This window comes from Salvelinus namaycush, chromosome 3 (genome assembly GCF_016432855.1).
Source record: "Salvelinus namaycush isolate Seneca chromosome 3, SaNama_1.0, whole genome shotgun sequence".
Classification (NCBI taxonomy): Eukaryota; Metazoa; Chordata; class Actinopteri; order Salmoniformes; family Salmonidae; genus Salvelinus; species Salvelinus namaycush.
This window is the reverse complement of record NC_052309.1, coordinates 1,156,179-1,171,388: the sequence shown is the minus strand read 5'-3', so window position 1 is coordinate 1,171,388 and position 15,210 is coordinate 1,156,179. Positions and strand designations below refer to the sequence as shown.

Here is a 15,210-nt window from a genome sequence, read left to right as displayed (position 1 = left end):
ACACGCACACACACGCACGCACACACACGCACACATGCAGAGACAGAAACACACACACGCACACATGCAGAGACAGAAACACACACATGCACACATGCAGAGACAGAAACACACACATGCACACATGCAGAGACAGAAACACACACACACACACATGCACATATGCAGAGACAGAAACACAAACATGCACACATGCAGAGACAGAAACACACACACGCACACATGCAGAGACAGAAACACACACACGCCTGAGCCTCCTGCCACCGCCACAACAGGTGCACTTTCTGCACTCCTCCAGGGCATTTCGAAACCCACAACCTACTAAATGTGTCTGTACAACTCATGCGACTCAGGCTAAATCCTCCGCGCTTCAGAGCTGCCTTGGCTGCTACATTCCCAGGGAGCGAGGCCGGGAGAGGAGAAGAGAGGCAGACGATGGCCAGGCCAGACAATAGTCTGTGTTAGCAGATGTCTATACCTCCTCTGAGCTTTAAGGTCTGAGGTTCAGTTTAAATCCTAAAGGAAATGTTGTCTATTTCCTCTCCTTTCTTTCTCTAAACATACTGCAGAGGAAGGGATGCCCGACAAGATCCCTTTGGATGAGATTCACACACACACACACTAACTCTCTGTCTTGCTCTTTGTAGATCGTATAGGTATTGACACATAGCTGCCGTTGCCTCCCTCAGTCAGCACTGATGAGGTGACCCAGCCCTGTGACCTTTGAACTTTCTGACTAATAAAGTCAGTGAGGTCACAACCCACTCACATGGACACAAAGCAGCCCTCTGTTACACACCTACCATCCCTGTGGTCAATTGGCTGATTATCCAATCACAGCTCTTTATACAGACACGTGGTGAGAGACTAGCCCATTAGGCGTCTGATCTTTACCATACAAAAATATCTCATTCATACAAAGTGTGCAGAGACCAGAACAATGGATAGGTCTGTATCCTCCTTTCCTTTGTGATGGGTTTTGAACCAACGTTTGATCCCATACCCTAACACCTGTCTGTATAGTGAAAAAAAAAATGGTTTCCTGATCTGATTCTGGATCAGATTTAAACTGTGACTATTCTTCAGATAGAGACTGTCCCCTGTAGCTCAGTTGGTAGAGCATGGTGCCACGCCAGGGTTGTGGGTTCGATTCCCACGGGGGACCAGTATGAGATCAAATGTATGTAAGTGGCTCTGGATAAGAGTGTCTGCTACATGACTCAAACGTACAACACTGTCCTGCTCCAGTCATACACTGTATGTCAGTCAGGGACATAGAAATAGAATTACTAGATAATGAACAAAATTAGATTAGAATGCTAACACGCAGGTCTGAGGTCAGTTAGGGACAGCTACTACAAAGTACAACACTAGCCTCTCTGTGCTCAAATTACAACTGATACACTTGGTTTTCTGACTCTGGATCTGATTTAGATTGTGACTATTCTTCAGAGACTGGCTCTGGTCCTAGAATGCTGGTTTGCTCCTGTTCCCAGGTCAGTCAGCTTTAAACAGCTACTAGCCCCCTGGCCTCTTCACTAACTGACCCATACACGCTGACCCCTAGCCTTGGAGACCTCTCTGCTTGACCTGAGCACCATCTGTCACACGCCAATGTGGCGTAAAAAGGCAAACCGACGTAGATGCCTCTCTCTGTGTGAGAACTCTTTCTCTCCCTTTTTTTCTCTCTCTCTCTCCCTTCCTCTCTCTCCCTTTTTTTCTCTCTCTCTCTACCTCTCTCTCTCTCCCTTCCTCTCTCTCTCCCTTTTTCTTTCTCTCTCGCTCTCTCTCACTGATGGCTCTTCCTTTGAGGTGGTAGGGGGTTGAGGAGTGAGGATTTGATGGCTTGTTGGGGAGCAGGAAGGCGCCACAGTGTAAAGCTGAACGCTGAACTCTATAGTCTTCATGTCATGAAGGAGATATTTGTCCACAAGGGCCACTACTATACGGCCGTGTAGGCAGACCTGGGCTGGGACCTGGGCTGGGACCTGGGCTGGGACCTGGGCTGGGACCTGGGCTGGGACCTGGGCTGGGACCTGGGCTGGGACCTGGGCTGGGACCTGGGCTGGGACCTGGGCTGGGATGCAGGAGGCTGGGATGCAGGAGGCTGGGGTTAACAGCTAGTACTGCTGTAAATGGGAAGGACTGAGGGGAAACAACAGACAAACAGTAGTTCATAGTCATTGAACACTGGTCACTGTAATAATGTTTAAATACTGTTTCACCCACTTTATATGTATATACAGTATTCTAGTCATTGATCATCCTATATAACTACTGCTGTACAGACCTTTTCTATTAAAATACTGTCCTTACTGTCTATACACACCACATACTGTCTATACACACCATTCACATACTGTCTATACACACCATTCACATACTGTCCATACTGTCTATACACACCATTCACATACTGTCTATACTGTCTATACACACCATTCACATACTGTCCATACTGTCTATACACACCATTCACATACTGTCCATACTGTCTATACACACCATTCACATACTGTCCATACTGTCTATACACACCATTCACATGCTGTCCATACTGTCTATACACACCATTCACATACTGTCTATACACACCATTCAAATACTGTCCATACTGTCTATACACACCATTCACATACTGTCTATACACACCATTCACATACTGAACATACTGTCTATACACACCATTCAAATACTGTCCATACTGTCTATACACACCATTCAAATACTGTCCATACTGTCTATACACACCATTCACATACTGTCTATACACACCATTCACATACTGTCTATACACACCATTCACATACTGTCCATACTGTCTATACACACCATTCACATGCTGTCCATACTGTCTATACACACCATTCACATACTGTCTATACACACCATTCACATACTGTCTATACACACCACATACTGTCCATACTGTCTATACACACCATTCACATGCTGTCCATACTGTCTATACACACCATTCACATACTGTCTATACACACCATTCACATACTGTCCTTACTGTCTATACACACCATTCACATACTGTCTATACACACCATTCACATACTGTCTATACACACCATTCACATACTGTCCTTACTGTCTATACACACCATTCACATACTGTCTATACACACCATTCACATACTGTCTATACACACCATTCACATACTGTCCTTACTGTCTATACACACCATTCACATGCTGTCTATACACACCGTCCATACTGTCTATACACACCATTCACATACTGTCTATACACACCGTCCATACTGTCTATACACACCATTCACATACTGTCCTTACTGTCTATACACACCATTCACATACAGTCTATACTGTCTATACACACCATTCACATACTGTCTATACACACCATTCACATACTGTCCATACTGTCTATACACACCATTCACATACAGTCTATACTGTCTATACACACCATTCACATACTGTCTATACACACCATTCACATACTGTCCATACTGTCTATACACACCATTCACATACTGAACATATTTATTTATATTTCGCAACATTTCTACAATTCTATCCATTTTGTCATGGGGTTTTGTAATGTGTATTTAAATACTGTATTCTTAACTTCTTATGGCTGCAGGGGCAGTATTGAGTAGCTTGGATGAAAAGGTGCCCAGAGTAAACCGCCTGCTCCTCAGTCCCAGTTGCTAATATATGCATATTATTATTCGTATTGGATAGAAAACACTCTGAAGTTTCTAAAACTGTTTGAATGATGTCTGTGAGTATAACAGAACTCATATGGCAGAACTCATATGGCAAAAACCTGAGAAAAAAATCCAACCAGGAAGTGGGAAATCTGAGGTTTGTAGGTTTTCAACTTATCGCCTATCGAATACACAGTGGGATATGGGTCAGTTTGCACTTCCTACGGCTTCCACTAGATGTCCACAGTCTTTAGAACCTTGTCTGATGCTTCTACTGTGAAGTGGGGCCGAAGGAGAGGGGAATGAGTAAGGTCTGCCATGAGCTGACCATGCTCTGACCATGTGCGTTCATGTGAGAGCGAGCTCTGTTCTATCGCATTTCTGAAGACAGGAATTCTCCGGTTGGAACATTATTGAAGATTTATGTTAAAAACATCCTAAAGATTGATTCAATACATCGTTTGACATGTTTCTACTGACTGTTACGGAACTTTTTGACATTTCGTCTGCTTTTAGTGAACGCGCTTCGTGACTTTGGATTTGTTTACCAAACTAGCTAACAAAAGTAGCTATTTGGACATAAATGATGGATATTACCGAACAAAACGAAAATTTCTTGTGGAAGTGGGAGACCTGGGAGTGCATTCCGACGAAGATCAGCAAAGGTAAGTGAAGATTTATAATGCTATTTATGACTTTTGTTGACTCCACAATTTAGCGGGTAACTGTATGGCTTGCTTTTGTGGCTGAACGCTGTTCTCAGATTATTGAATATTGTGCTTTTGCCGTAAAGCTTTTTTTTCCGTTAACGGGATTGCAGCCCTAAGAAGTTTTAACATAGCTCATTCTAATATTTCTACTACTGTACATTGAATTTTAGTTACACTGTTTATACACACTGTGTATTTATTTATATACTGGGTTATTGATATATCTCACTCTAATATATTTACTGCTGTACATATCATTCTGAGTATATCTTGTGTAAATTCATCCTGTGTAGATGTGGATTACTGTTACAGTGCTATTTGGGTTAATTAGATTCGTTCTGACGTTTCAAGATTTGTCAAATGTTTTTGGGGCATCATTTGCGTACTTGTTGACTTTTACTACATGTTACTACATTGTTAGGAGCTAGTAACATAAGCATTTCACTGCACCCGCTATAACATCTGCTAAACTGTGTACGTGACCAACACACTTTGATTTGATCATATAATAGAAGTAATAACTCTGTAATGAATATGCTGTAAGTGTGTGGGTACAGGGAAAGCAGTAGCACTGGACTTGTCAGTTGTCGGTTTTCAATAATGAAATCCAGCAGGTGTACATTCTTCTGGTGTAGGTGAGTATGTGTTTTGTGCGTGTGTGTGTTTGCTGGGTGTGAGTGTCAGAGGACGGTGTGTACTTGTCTTCATGATGTGTGTGTTTGAGTATCGGAGACGTGTGTGTGTGTGTGTGTCAGGGATTGGTTAGAGGCAGCTCAACCTGTTCCGTGGCCGTGTGCTGACACACAAGGCAGGTGTGATGTGCGCACTCCAATCTCTCTCTCTCTCCCTCCATATCTTGTGTTCATCATCTTGTATTTACCTCAAGTTTATTGTTACATGTCTTTGAATGAAACACTAATTCATCATCACCACCTGATATTACTGCTATGATGAACTATTTATCTTGACTTAAGTTCAACTTATTTTCAACTTCAAAGGCTATCCAGGAGATCAAACATAGTTTTGATCAGGGATTTACCTGACTCCCAATTCTGCTTTCTCTCTCTTTGTAGAGAATAGTATTTATTTTTTGGGACCCTCTTGCCCGATGTTTCTCTCAAGAGGGTCTGAACCTCAAGATTTATCTTCTAGTCAAATAGAGCCGTGTTTATTTTTTAAGAATCAACATATTCAGATACTGAATATGTACATGTATGTTTACATTCAGTCCTACCCTTGTCCCTCTGTTCAACAGTCAAATGTAGATTGTAGGTACCTATGACTGAATATGTATGGTCACATTCAGTTTGACCTTTCTCCCTCTGAACCCTGAACGCCTACTGTCGGAACAAAGGTCAAGTCAACAAAACCTAAGTGTTTGTGACACATGCAGTCCGTGGGCGGACAGACTGACAGACGGATAAACAAACACACACTCTCGGAGTGATTCTGTCACCGTGTCCCTCTGTCTGGTTGTCCTTCCCTCTGGCTACACGCGCCACTGTCCCCCGCCCTATCATGTCACCTCCAACCAAATACCTCTGTCACCCCATGTCTCCAGAGAGGGTTTACCCTGCAGAGTGTGCCAACCACATTTCTGTCACCGCAGCCTCCGCCGCCGTAGCGCACACACACACACACACACACACACACACACACACACACACACACACACACACACACACACACACACACACACACAGCCGTCTCATAATGAACCTGCAGTTAATCTAGGAGCAGCAGGTAACTAACAAGCAGTAGCATTCTTTCACCACCACGTCACCAAAAATGTAAAATAGGTCTGTAAATTCACCTCAAATGTTAACAAATATACAGGCTGTGGAGAAATCAGGATTTCCAGTGAATTGATAATGATCAGATGATGGACTCTCTACGTTCCAGCTGATGTGATACTTGACTAATGTGTGAAGTTAGTGGACATGGCACGATGTCCTGTGTAACCTGGACAGGCTTTCTGAAGAAGTACAGTCTCACATACCCCATCAACATACACTGAGACACACATGTGTGCAGCTGTTGAACTCAGGGGGGCATCCTCAGCCTCAGCACATCTGTGTTCACACTTGTTCATCCCCGGTTGCCCTATTTTCTCTCCCTCTCTCTGTTTCTCTCTCTCTCTCCCTCTCTCTGTTTCTCTCCCTCTCTCTCCCTCTCTCTGTTTCTCTCTCTCTCTCCCTCTCTCTGTTTCTCTCTCTCTCCCTCTCTCTGTTTCTTCTGAAGGTGTTCGTCAGGACACCAGTAACCTCTCCTCCCTCTCTCTCTCTCCCTCTCTCTGTTTCTCTCTCTCTCTCCCTCTCTCTGTTTCTCTCTCTCTCCCTCTCTCTGTTTCTCTCTCTCTCTCCCTCTCTCTGTTTCTCTCTCTCTCTCTCTCTCTGTTTCTCTCTCTCTCCCTCTCTCTGTTTCTCTCTCTCTCCCTCTCTCTGTTTCTTCTGAAGGTGTTCGTCAGGACACCAGTAATCTCTCCTCCCTCTCTGTCTAGTGGCTGTCAGGGTGGTTGTAGAGGAATAGACAGGGCATGGGACCACTTTAAAACATCCACGCAGGAAGGGAGCCAACTCTCTCTCTCTCACTCACTCACTCACTCACTCACTCACTCACTCACTCACTCACTCACTCACTCACTCACTCACTCACTCACTCACTCACTCACTCACTCACTCACTCACTCACTCACTCACACACACACGTCTCTCTCTACCAATGAGCCGTGTAGTAGCAGGTACGGGGGAGGGAGGGACAGAAAGCCAGTATGTATTTTCCAGGGGAAAACAATGACGTTAAATTGACTTGAAAGGATAAACGTCACAGTACACCTCTTCATAGAACACTGAAGGGATGTGTGTCAATCAGCTGTAGATGATGCTGCTGTTCTGGTTCTTGTCTTGAAGGTGTCTTAACAGAAAGGTCACTGTTGTCCTGTAGGAGGTCTATGACAGTAAAGAATGCCACAGATGCCAGAGATGGGACAATATGTGACACTAGGGACACAATGGGGACAGTGTCACTGTGAGGATGACAGTAGCAGTACATTGTTGAGTCACTTGGCTGTCGGCCTAGCGATTTACAAGATCATTTATTAAACTTGTCGTCACTGTTTCCAATTTAGATCAATCTGTAGAGTTTCTCTAGGTCAGTGTTTTCTGGTCCTGGGGACCCATAGGGGGGCCCTAGCACTAACACACCTGATTCAAGTCATGAAAGCCTTGATGATGAGATGATTCGTTGAATCAAGTGTGTTAGTGCTAGTAATGAAAGCCTTGATGAGATGATTCGTTGAATCAAGTGTGTTTGTGCTAGTAATGAAAGCCTTGATGAGATGATTCGTTGAATCAAGTGTGTTTGTGCTAGTAATGAAAGCCGTGATGAGATGATTCGTTGAATCAAGTGTGTTTGTGCTAGTAATGAAAGCCTTGATGAGATGATTCGTTGAATCATGTGTGTTTGTGCTAGTAATGAAAGCCTTGCTGAGATGATTCGTTGAATCAAGTGTGTTTGTGCTAGTAATGAAAGCCTTGATGAGATGATTCGTTGAATCATGTGTGTTTGTGCTAGTAATGAAAGCCTTGATGAGATGATTCGTTGAATCAAGTGTGTTTGTGCTAGTAATGAAAGCCTTGATGAGATGATTCGTTGAATCAAGTGTGTTTGTGCTAGTAATGAAAGCCTTGATGAAATGATTCGTTGAATCAAGTGTGTTTGTGCTAGTAATGAAAGCCTTGATGAGATGATTCGTTGAATCAAGTGTGTTTGTGCTAGTAATGAATGCCTTGATGAGATGATTCGTTGAATCAAGTGTGTTAGTGCTAGTAATGAAAGCCTTGATGAGATGATTCGTTGAATCATGTGTGTTTGTGCTAGTAATGAAAGCCTTGATGAGATGATTCGTTGAATCAAGTGTGTTTGTGCTAGTAATGAAAGCCTTGATGAGATGATTCGTTGAATCAAGTGTGTTTGTGCTAGTAATGAAAGCCTTGATGAGATGATTCGTTGAATCAAGTGTGTTAGTGCTAGTAATGAAAGCCTTGATGAGATGATTCGTTGAATCAAGTGTGTTTGTGCTAGTAATGAAAGCCTTGATGAGATGATTCGTTGAATCAAGTGTGTTTGTGCTAGTAATGAAAGCCTTGATGAGATGATTCGTTGAATCAAGTGTGTTTGTGCTAGTAATGAAAGCCTTGATGAGATGATTCGTTGAATCAAGTGTGTTAGTGCTAGTAATGAAAGCCTTGATGAGATGATTCGTTGAATCAAGTGTGTTTGTGCTAGGGTAACCACAACTTTTGGTGTGGCTATTGACAATGTAATTAGTTGTTGTTGCTAACTTAATTGTCACTGTGTCTTATTTATCAATCTGTGGAGTAGAGGCACATGTGTACGTGACCAATAAACGTTGATGTGATTTACGTAGGTCCAGGTGGTGACATTGACTACATCAGTCATCTGAACCTAATCACGTCTCTCTCCACGTCTCTCTAGGATCTGGGTAGTCATGAAGTCACATGGTGTATGTAGTCTGATCTGGAGGCTGAGAGGGATTTGGGTTGTAGACAGTAGTGTGTCTGTGTCATTGTGTCAGTAGAGGACAGTGTAGGGTTTACTCACATCTAAACATTTACACTTTCTTTCCACATTCTTTGACAATAAGCCTGTGTTTACAGACCTATCTACCTGTTTTACAGGTCTGTAGTTTACTGTACTGTAGAAATGACTGTTTGTGATTTTAAGTCATTCTAGCCTAGGGGCTTTATCCCATAAAACACATGCGCGCACACACACACACACACACACACACACACACACACACACACACACACACACACACACACACACACACACACACACACACACACACACACACACACACACACACAGATAAATTATGACAAGAAGATCTCTTTGGCTGATTTAAACTGTCACAAAAGAATGCATTGTGAGAAGACATCTCGCTGTGTTGGTCACTTGCCAGGGCCTCATAGCTCAACCAACCGCCTCTAACTTCCCCCTGTCAGCTTGGCTTGTCCCGGGGTGGCCTCGCCTGCCTCCTGAGCTCACTGCTGCCTGCTTCTGCCGGTGCTGCCTCTACTCTGTGGCTGAGAGATCTTTCAACAAGGTTATATCACCGTGACCCTGGAACACTGCAATTAACGTGCAACAGGTGTGCCATGCTCGCTGGGTTAGATATGGGAGAGATTCCTCAAGAAAACAACAATGAGAGAGAGATCTGCCTGCGGAGGCTGGAGCGCTAACACACACCACTGCCTGGGCATGTGTTCCACATGGCGCTCCACTTTAAACAACCCACCACTGAATTCAATTTGAGAGCTATTCCCCCCGAGCCTCCTCGTGCCCCCCATCTGGACAGGTGAGAGACGGGGCCCTTGGTGAGGTTTTGGTAGATCTCTGTGTGTGTGTGTGTGTGTGTTTGCCCACAGATGGAATCCACATGTGTTCTATGGGTTAGTCACACTGTCTTGTTGTTAATGCTCAGGAGAGAGAGAGAGAGACACAATGGTACATCCTTATTTGTTCACTCCTATTCTGAAACCCCCAGAGAGGAGAACGACACGTCCCTTCACACAGTGTCCAGGTGTTTCTGGACGTAGCCTTCCAGACACGGTGTTTATGTTGGTTGTCATTCTGTTGTACAGCCTATAGAGGGGCCCTCTATCAGACCCGTCCAGGAGCAGATACATGTCCTCGGTGATGGAGCAGACAGACCCTCCCTAGTCTATATGATCTCAGCCCTGTCATGGCCCCATACGTTGACTGCCTTTCAGAGACCTTTTCAGACGCTCCATGGTTTGGAGACAGACACAGCTTCTCTCTCACACACACACATACATACACACTTCTTCTAGTTCAGGATTGTGTGTCTGGTTGGAGCGCTGCTGGGTTGTAAATAATTCACTATCTAACGAGAGAGGGTTTGTGTCAACACATAGTCTTCTGGCTGGTTCTACCTTAATCCTGTCGTTTTAACATCAAAGCTCCAACGCACTGCCTCAAACTACAGCACACAGTGACATCCTGCCTCACTGCCTGCCTGCCTGACTGCCTGCCTGCCTGCCTGCCTGCCTGCCTGCCTGCCTGCCTGCCTGCCTGCCTGCCTGCCTGCCTGCCTGCCTGCCTGCCTGCCTGCCTGCCTGCCTGCCTGCCTGCCTGCCTGCCTGCCTGCCTGCCTGCCTGCCTGCCTGCCTGCCTGCCTGCCTGCCTGCCTGCCTGCCTGCCTGCCTGCCTGCCTGCCTGCCTGCCTGCCTGCCTGCCTGCCTGCCTGCCTGCCTGCCTGCCTGCCTGCCTGCCTGCAGTACATGTGTGTGTTTGTCTTTCCACAAGTCTGCTCTCCAGAGTGGGGCCAATGTGTGGGTGTCCGTGTTACTGCATGCCTCACAGAGCTCTCTCTGTATTGCTCTCTTTCCCTCTGTCTCTCTCTTTCTGTCTCTCTCTGTCTCTCTCTGAGGTTTGAGGAGTGGGGAGGAGGGAAAGGTAGAGGTGGTTGTAAGGCAATTAGTGAGTGTACTAATGATTCCAGACCCCACAGGCCTTGAGCAGTGGGCTGTGTTCTGGGTCAGAAAGGAGAGGAGGGGGGAGAAAAGCAGAGCACACTTTCCAAGCCTGCACAGCCCCTGTCAGACCTTAACAACAGCCCCCGCTGCCCCAGGGCCTGACTGCTGGACCAGACCACAGCTTGACCCAGACACACTCCCCCTGCCTCACATAATAGACCATCCCAGCTGGACCAGCCACACTCCCCCTCAATCTATAATGGACCGGCCCAGGGGGGTGGAGAGGGGCAATTATCACCAGTGATTGAATAAGCCTCCCCTGCCTGCACTTTTATAGACCATCACACACACACACACACACACACACACTCACCATCCTGTTGCCTTTCTGCCACTGCCCATAGACTTTATAACTTCCAAACCAGGCAGCCATGCCCCCCCCTCCATGCTTCTTCAACAGCTCTCTCTGCTCAGTATAGCATGTGTCTGCTCTCAGTCGGACCCATGTTGTAGGTAGGTAGACAACTTCTCATTGAGGGACTCAGTCAAATGTGAAGAGGACTCATGACGAAGGAATGTGTTGAGGTTAACACTATCAACAGCCAAGTGTGCTTTCTGGAAACTCTGAATGCAATCATTCAACAGGATGTTTCCTCATTCAGAAATGTGCCAAAAATGCTACCCTATGATACTTCTGAAGTGAACTAAAACCTGTCTGTTGACAATAAACTTGTATCATGTTATTTCATATGGATAAAGTGTTAGTAGTCGTATTTCTGGTAGTATAGCAACTTAACTACTCTGTCATATACACATTGAAGAGGAGTGAAATGGACGGTCAAACAACGAACCCTTAACTTACCCACTCAGCAAGATGTCTGTTTCCCTTCACGTTGACTGGGGCGGTGGTGTCCCCTCTATCTGTAGACAACACAACAGGACAAACACATTAACACACACACTGTATTTGTGACTGACCAATCATCTTGACCGTTGAGGTGTGGTCAGAACACACAGACCATCGCTTGTAGTTAAGGTAGGTACAGTAGTTTAACTCACCTCTTTTGGGGATTGTTTTAGTTATGGTTGACCAGACCTTTTCTCTCCACATCACCCCACAACAACCCCCATCTCCTTCCCTCCCAGCTCCAGTCCTGCTCTCCACATCACCCCACAACAACCCCCATCTCCTTCCCTCCCAGCTCCAGTCCTGCTCTCCACATCACCCCACAACAACCCCCATCTCCTTCCCTCCCAGCTCCAGTCCTGCTCTCCACATCACCCCACAACAACCCCCATCTCCTGCCCTCCCTGCTCTCCACATCACCCCACAACAACCCCCATCTCCTGCCCTCCCAGCTCCAGTCCTGCTCTCCACACCACCCCACAACAACCCCCATCTCCTTCCCTCCCAGCTCCAGTCCTGCTCTCCACATCACCCCACAACAACCCCCATCTCCTTCCCTCCCAGCTCCAGTCCTGCTCTCCACATCACCCCACAACAACCCCCATCTCCTGCCCTCCCAGCTCCAGTCCTGCTCTCCACATCACCCCACAACAACCTCCATCTCCTTCCCTCCCAGCTCCAGTCCTGCTCTCCCCATCACCCCACAACAACCCCCATCTCATTTCCTCCCAGCTCCAGTCCTGCTCTCCACATCACCTCACAACAACCCCCATCTCCTTCCCTCCCAGCTCCAGTCCTGCTCTCCACACCACCCCACAACAACCCCCATCTCCTTCCCTCCCAGCTCCAGTCCTGCTCTCCACACCACCCCACAACAACCCCCATCTCCTTCCCTCCCAGCTCCAGTCCTGCTCTCCACACCACCCCACAACAACCCCCATCTCCTTCCCTCCCAGCTCCAGTCCTGCTCTCCCCATCACCTCACAACAACCCCCATCTCCTCCCCTCCCAGCTCCAGTCCTGCTCTCCACATCACCCCACAACAACCCCCATCTCATTTCCTCCCAGCTCCAGTCCTGCTCTCCACATCACCTCACAACAACCCCCATCTCCTTCCCTCCCAGCTCCAGTCCTGCTCTCCCCATCACCCCACAACAACCCCCATCTCCTTCCCTCCCAGCTCCAGTCCTGCTCTCCCCATCACCCCATAACAACCCCCATCTCATTTCCTCCCAGCTCCAGTCCTGCTCTCCACATCACCCCACAACAACCCCCATCTAATTTCCTCCCAGCTCCAGTCCTGCTCTCCACATCACCTCACAACAACCCCCATCTCCTTCCCTCCCAGCTCCAGTCCTGCTCTCCACATCACCCCACAACAACCCCCATCTCCTTTCCTCCCAGCTCCAGTCCTGCTCTCCACAACAACCCCCATCTCATTTCCTCCCAGCTCCAGTCCTGCTCTCCACATCACCCCACAACAACCCCCATCTCATTTCCTCCCAGCTCCAGTCCTGCTCTCCACATCACCTCACAACAACCCCCATCTCCTGCCCTCCCAGCTCCAGTCCTGCTCTCCACATCACCCCACAACAACCCCCATCTCCTCCCCTCCCAGCTCCAGTCCTGCTCTCCACATCACCTCACAACAACCCCCATCTCCTCCCCTCCCAGCTCCAGTCCTGCTCTCCACATCACCTCACAACAACCCCCATCTCATTTCCTCCCAGCTCCAGTCCTGCTCTCCACAACAACCCCCATCTCCTCCCCTCCCAGCTCCAGTCCTGCTCTCCACATCACCCCACAACAACCCCCATCTCATTTCCTCCCAGCTCCAGTCCTGCTCTCCACATCACCTCACAACAACCCCCATCTCCTGCCCTCCCAGCTCCAGTCCTGCTCTCCACATCACCCCACAACAACCCCCATCTCCTCCCCTCCCAGCTCCAGTCCTGCTCTCCACATCACCTCACAACAACCCCCATCTCATTTCCTCCCAGCTCCAGTCCTGCTCTCCACAACAACCCCCATCTCCTCCCCTCCCAGCTCCAGTCCTGCTCTCCACATCACCCCACAACAACCCCCATCTCCTTCCCTCCCAGCTCCAGTCCTGCTCTCCACACCACCCCACAACAACCCCCATCTCATTTCCTCCCAGCTCCAGTCCTGCTCTCCACACCACCTCACAACAACCCCCATCTCCTCCCCTCCCAGCTCCAGTCCTGCTCTCCCCATCACCCCACAACAACCCCCATCTCATTTCCTCCCAGCTCCAGTCCTGCTCTCCACATCACCCCACAACAACCCCCATCTCCTGCCCTCCCAGCTCCAGTCCTGCTCTCCACATCACCCCACAACAACCCCCATCTCCTGCCCTCCCAGCTCCAGTCCTGCTCTCCACATCACCCCACAACAACCCCCATCTCCTCCCCTCCCAGCTCCAGTCCTGCTCTCCACATCACCCCACAACAACCCCCATCTCATTTCCTCCCAGCTCCAGTCCTGCTCTCCACATCACCTCACAACAACCCCCATCTCCTGCCCTCCCAGCTCCAGTCCTGCTCTCCACATCACCCCACAACAACCCCCATCTCCTCCCCTCCCAGCTCCAGTCCTGCTCTCCACATCACCTCACAACAACCCCCATCTCCTCCCCTCCCAGCTCCAGTCCTGCTCTCCACATCACCTCACAACAACCCCCATCTCATTTCCTCCCAGCTCCAGTCCTGCTCTCCACAACAACCCCCATCTCCTCCCCTCCCAGCTCCAGTCCTGCTCTCCACATCACCCCACAACAACCCCCATCTCATTTCCTCCCAGCTCCAGTCCTGCTCTCCACATCACCTCACAACAACCCCCATCTCCTCCCCTCCCAGCTCCAGTCCTGCTCTCCCCATCACCCCACAACAACCCCCATCTCATTTCCTCCCAGCTCCAGTCCTGCTCTCCACATCACCCCACAACAACCCCCATCTCCTGCCCTCCCAGCTCCAGTCCTGCTCTCCACATCACCCCACAACAACCCCCATCTCCTCCCCTCACAGCTCCAGTCCTGCTCTCCACATCACCCCACAACAACCCCCATCTCATTTCCTCCCAGCTCCAGTCCTGCTCTCCACATCACCACACAACAACCCCCATCTCCTGCCCTTCCAGCTCCAGTCCTGCTCTCCACATCACCCCACAACAACCCCCATCTCCTCCCCTCCCAGCTCCAGTCCTGCTCTCCACATCACCCCACAACAACCCCCATCTCATTTCCTCCCAGCTCCAGTCCTGCTCTCCACATCACCTCACAACAACCCCCATCTCCTGCCCTCCCAGCTCCAGTCCTGCTCTCCACATCACCCCACAACAACCCCCATCTCCTCCCCTCCCAGCTC

General features: G+C 48.2%; 1 protein-coding gene across 2 annotated transcripts in view; it reads right to left on the bottom strand.

Annotated features, from left to right (window-relative positions):
* The window catches only part of LOC120044834 (vasorin-like), a 50,030-nt gene that overhangs the window by 22,367 nt on the left and 12,453 nt on the right, over positions 1-15,210 (bottom strand). The window contains exon 2 of one of the 2 annotated variants that reach the window (XM_038989511.1): positions 11,783-11,841. The exons of the other annotated variant lie outside the window; for it this stretch is intronic. The gene's annotated coding sequence lies outside the window, so the exon portion shown is untranslated. The remainder of the gene's footprint in view (positions 1-11,782; positions 11,842-15,210) is intronic. 2 annotated transcript variants of the gene reach the window in all.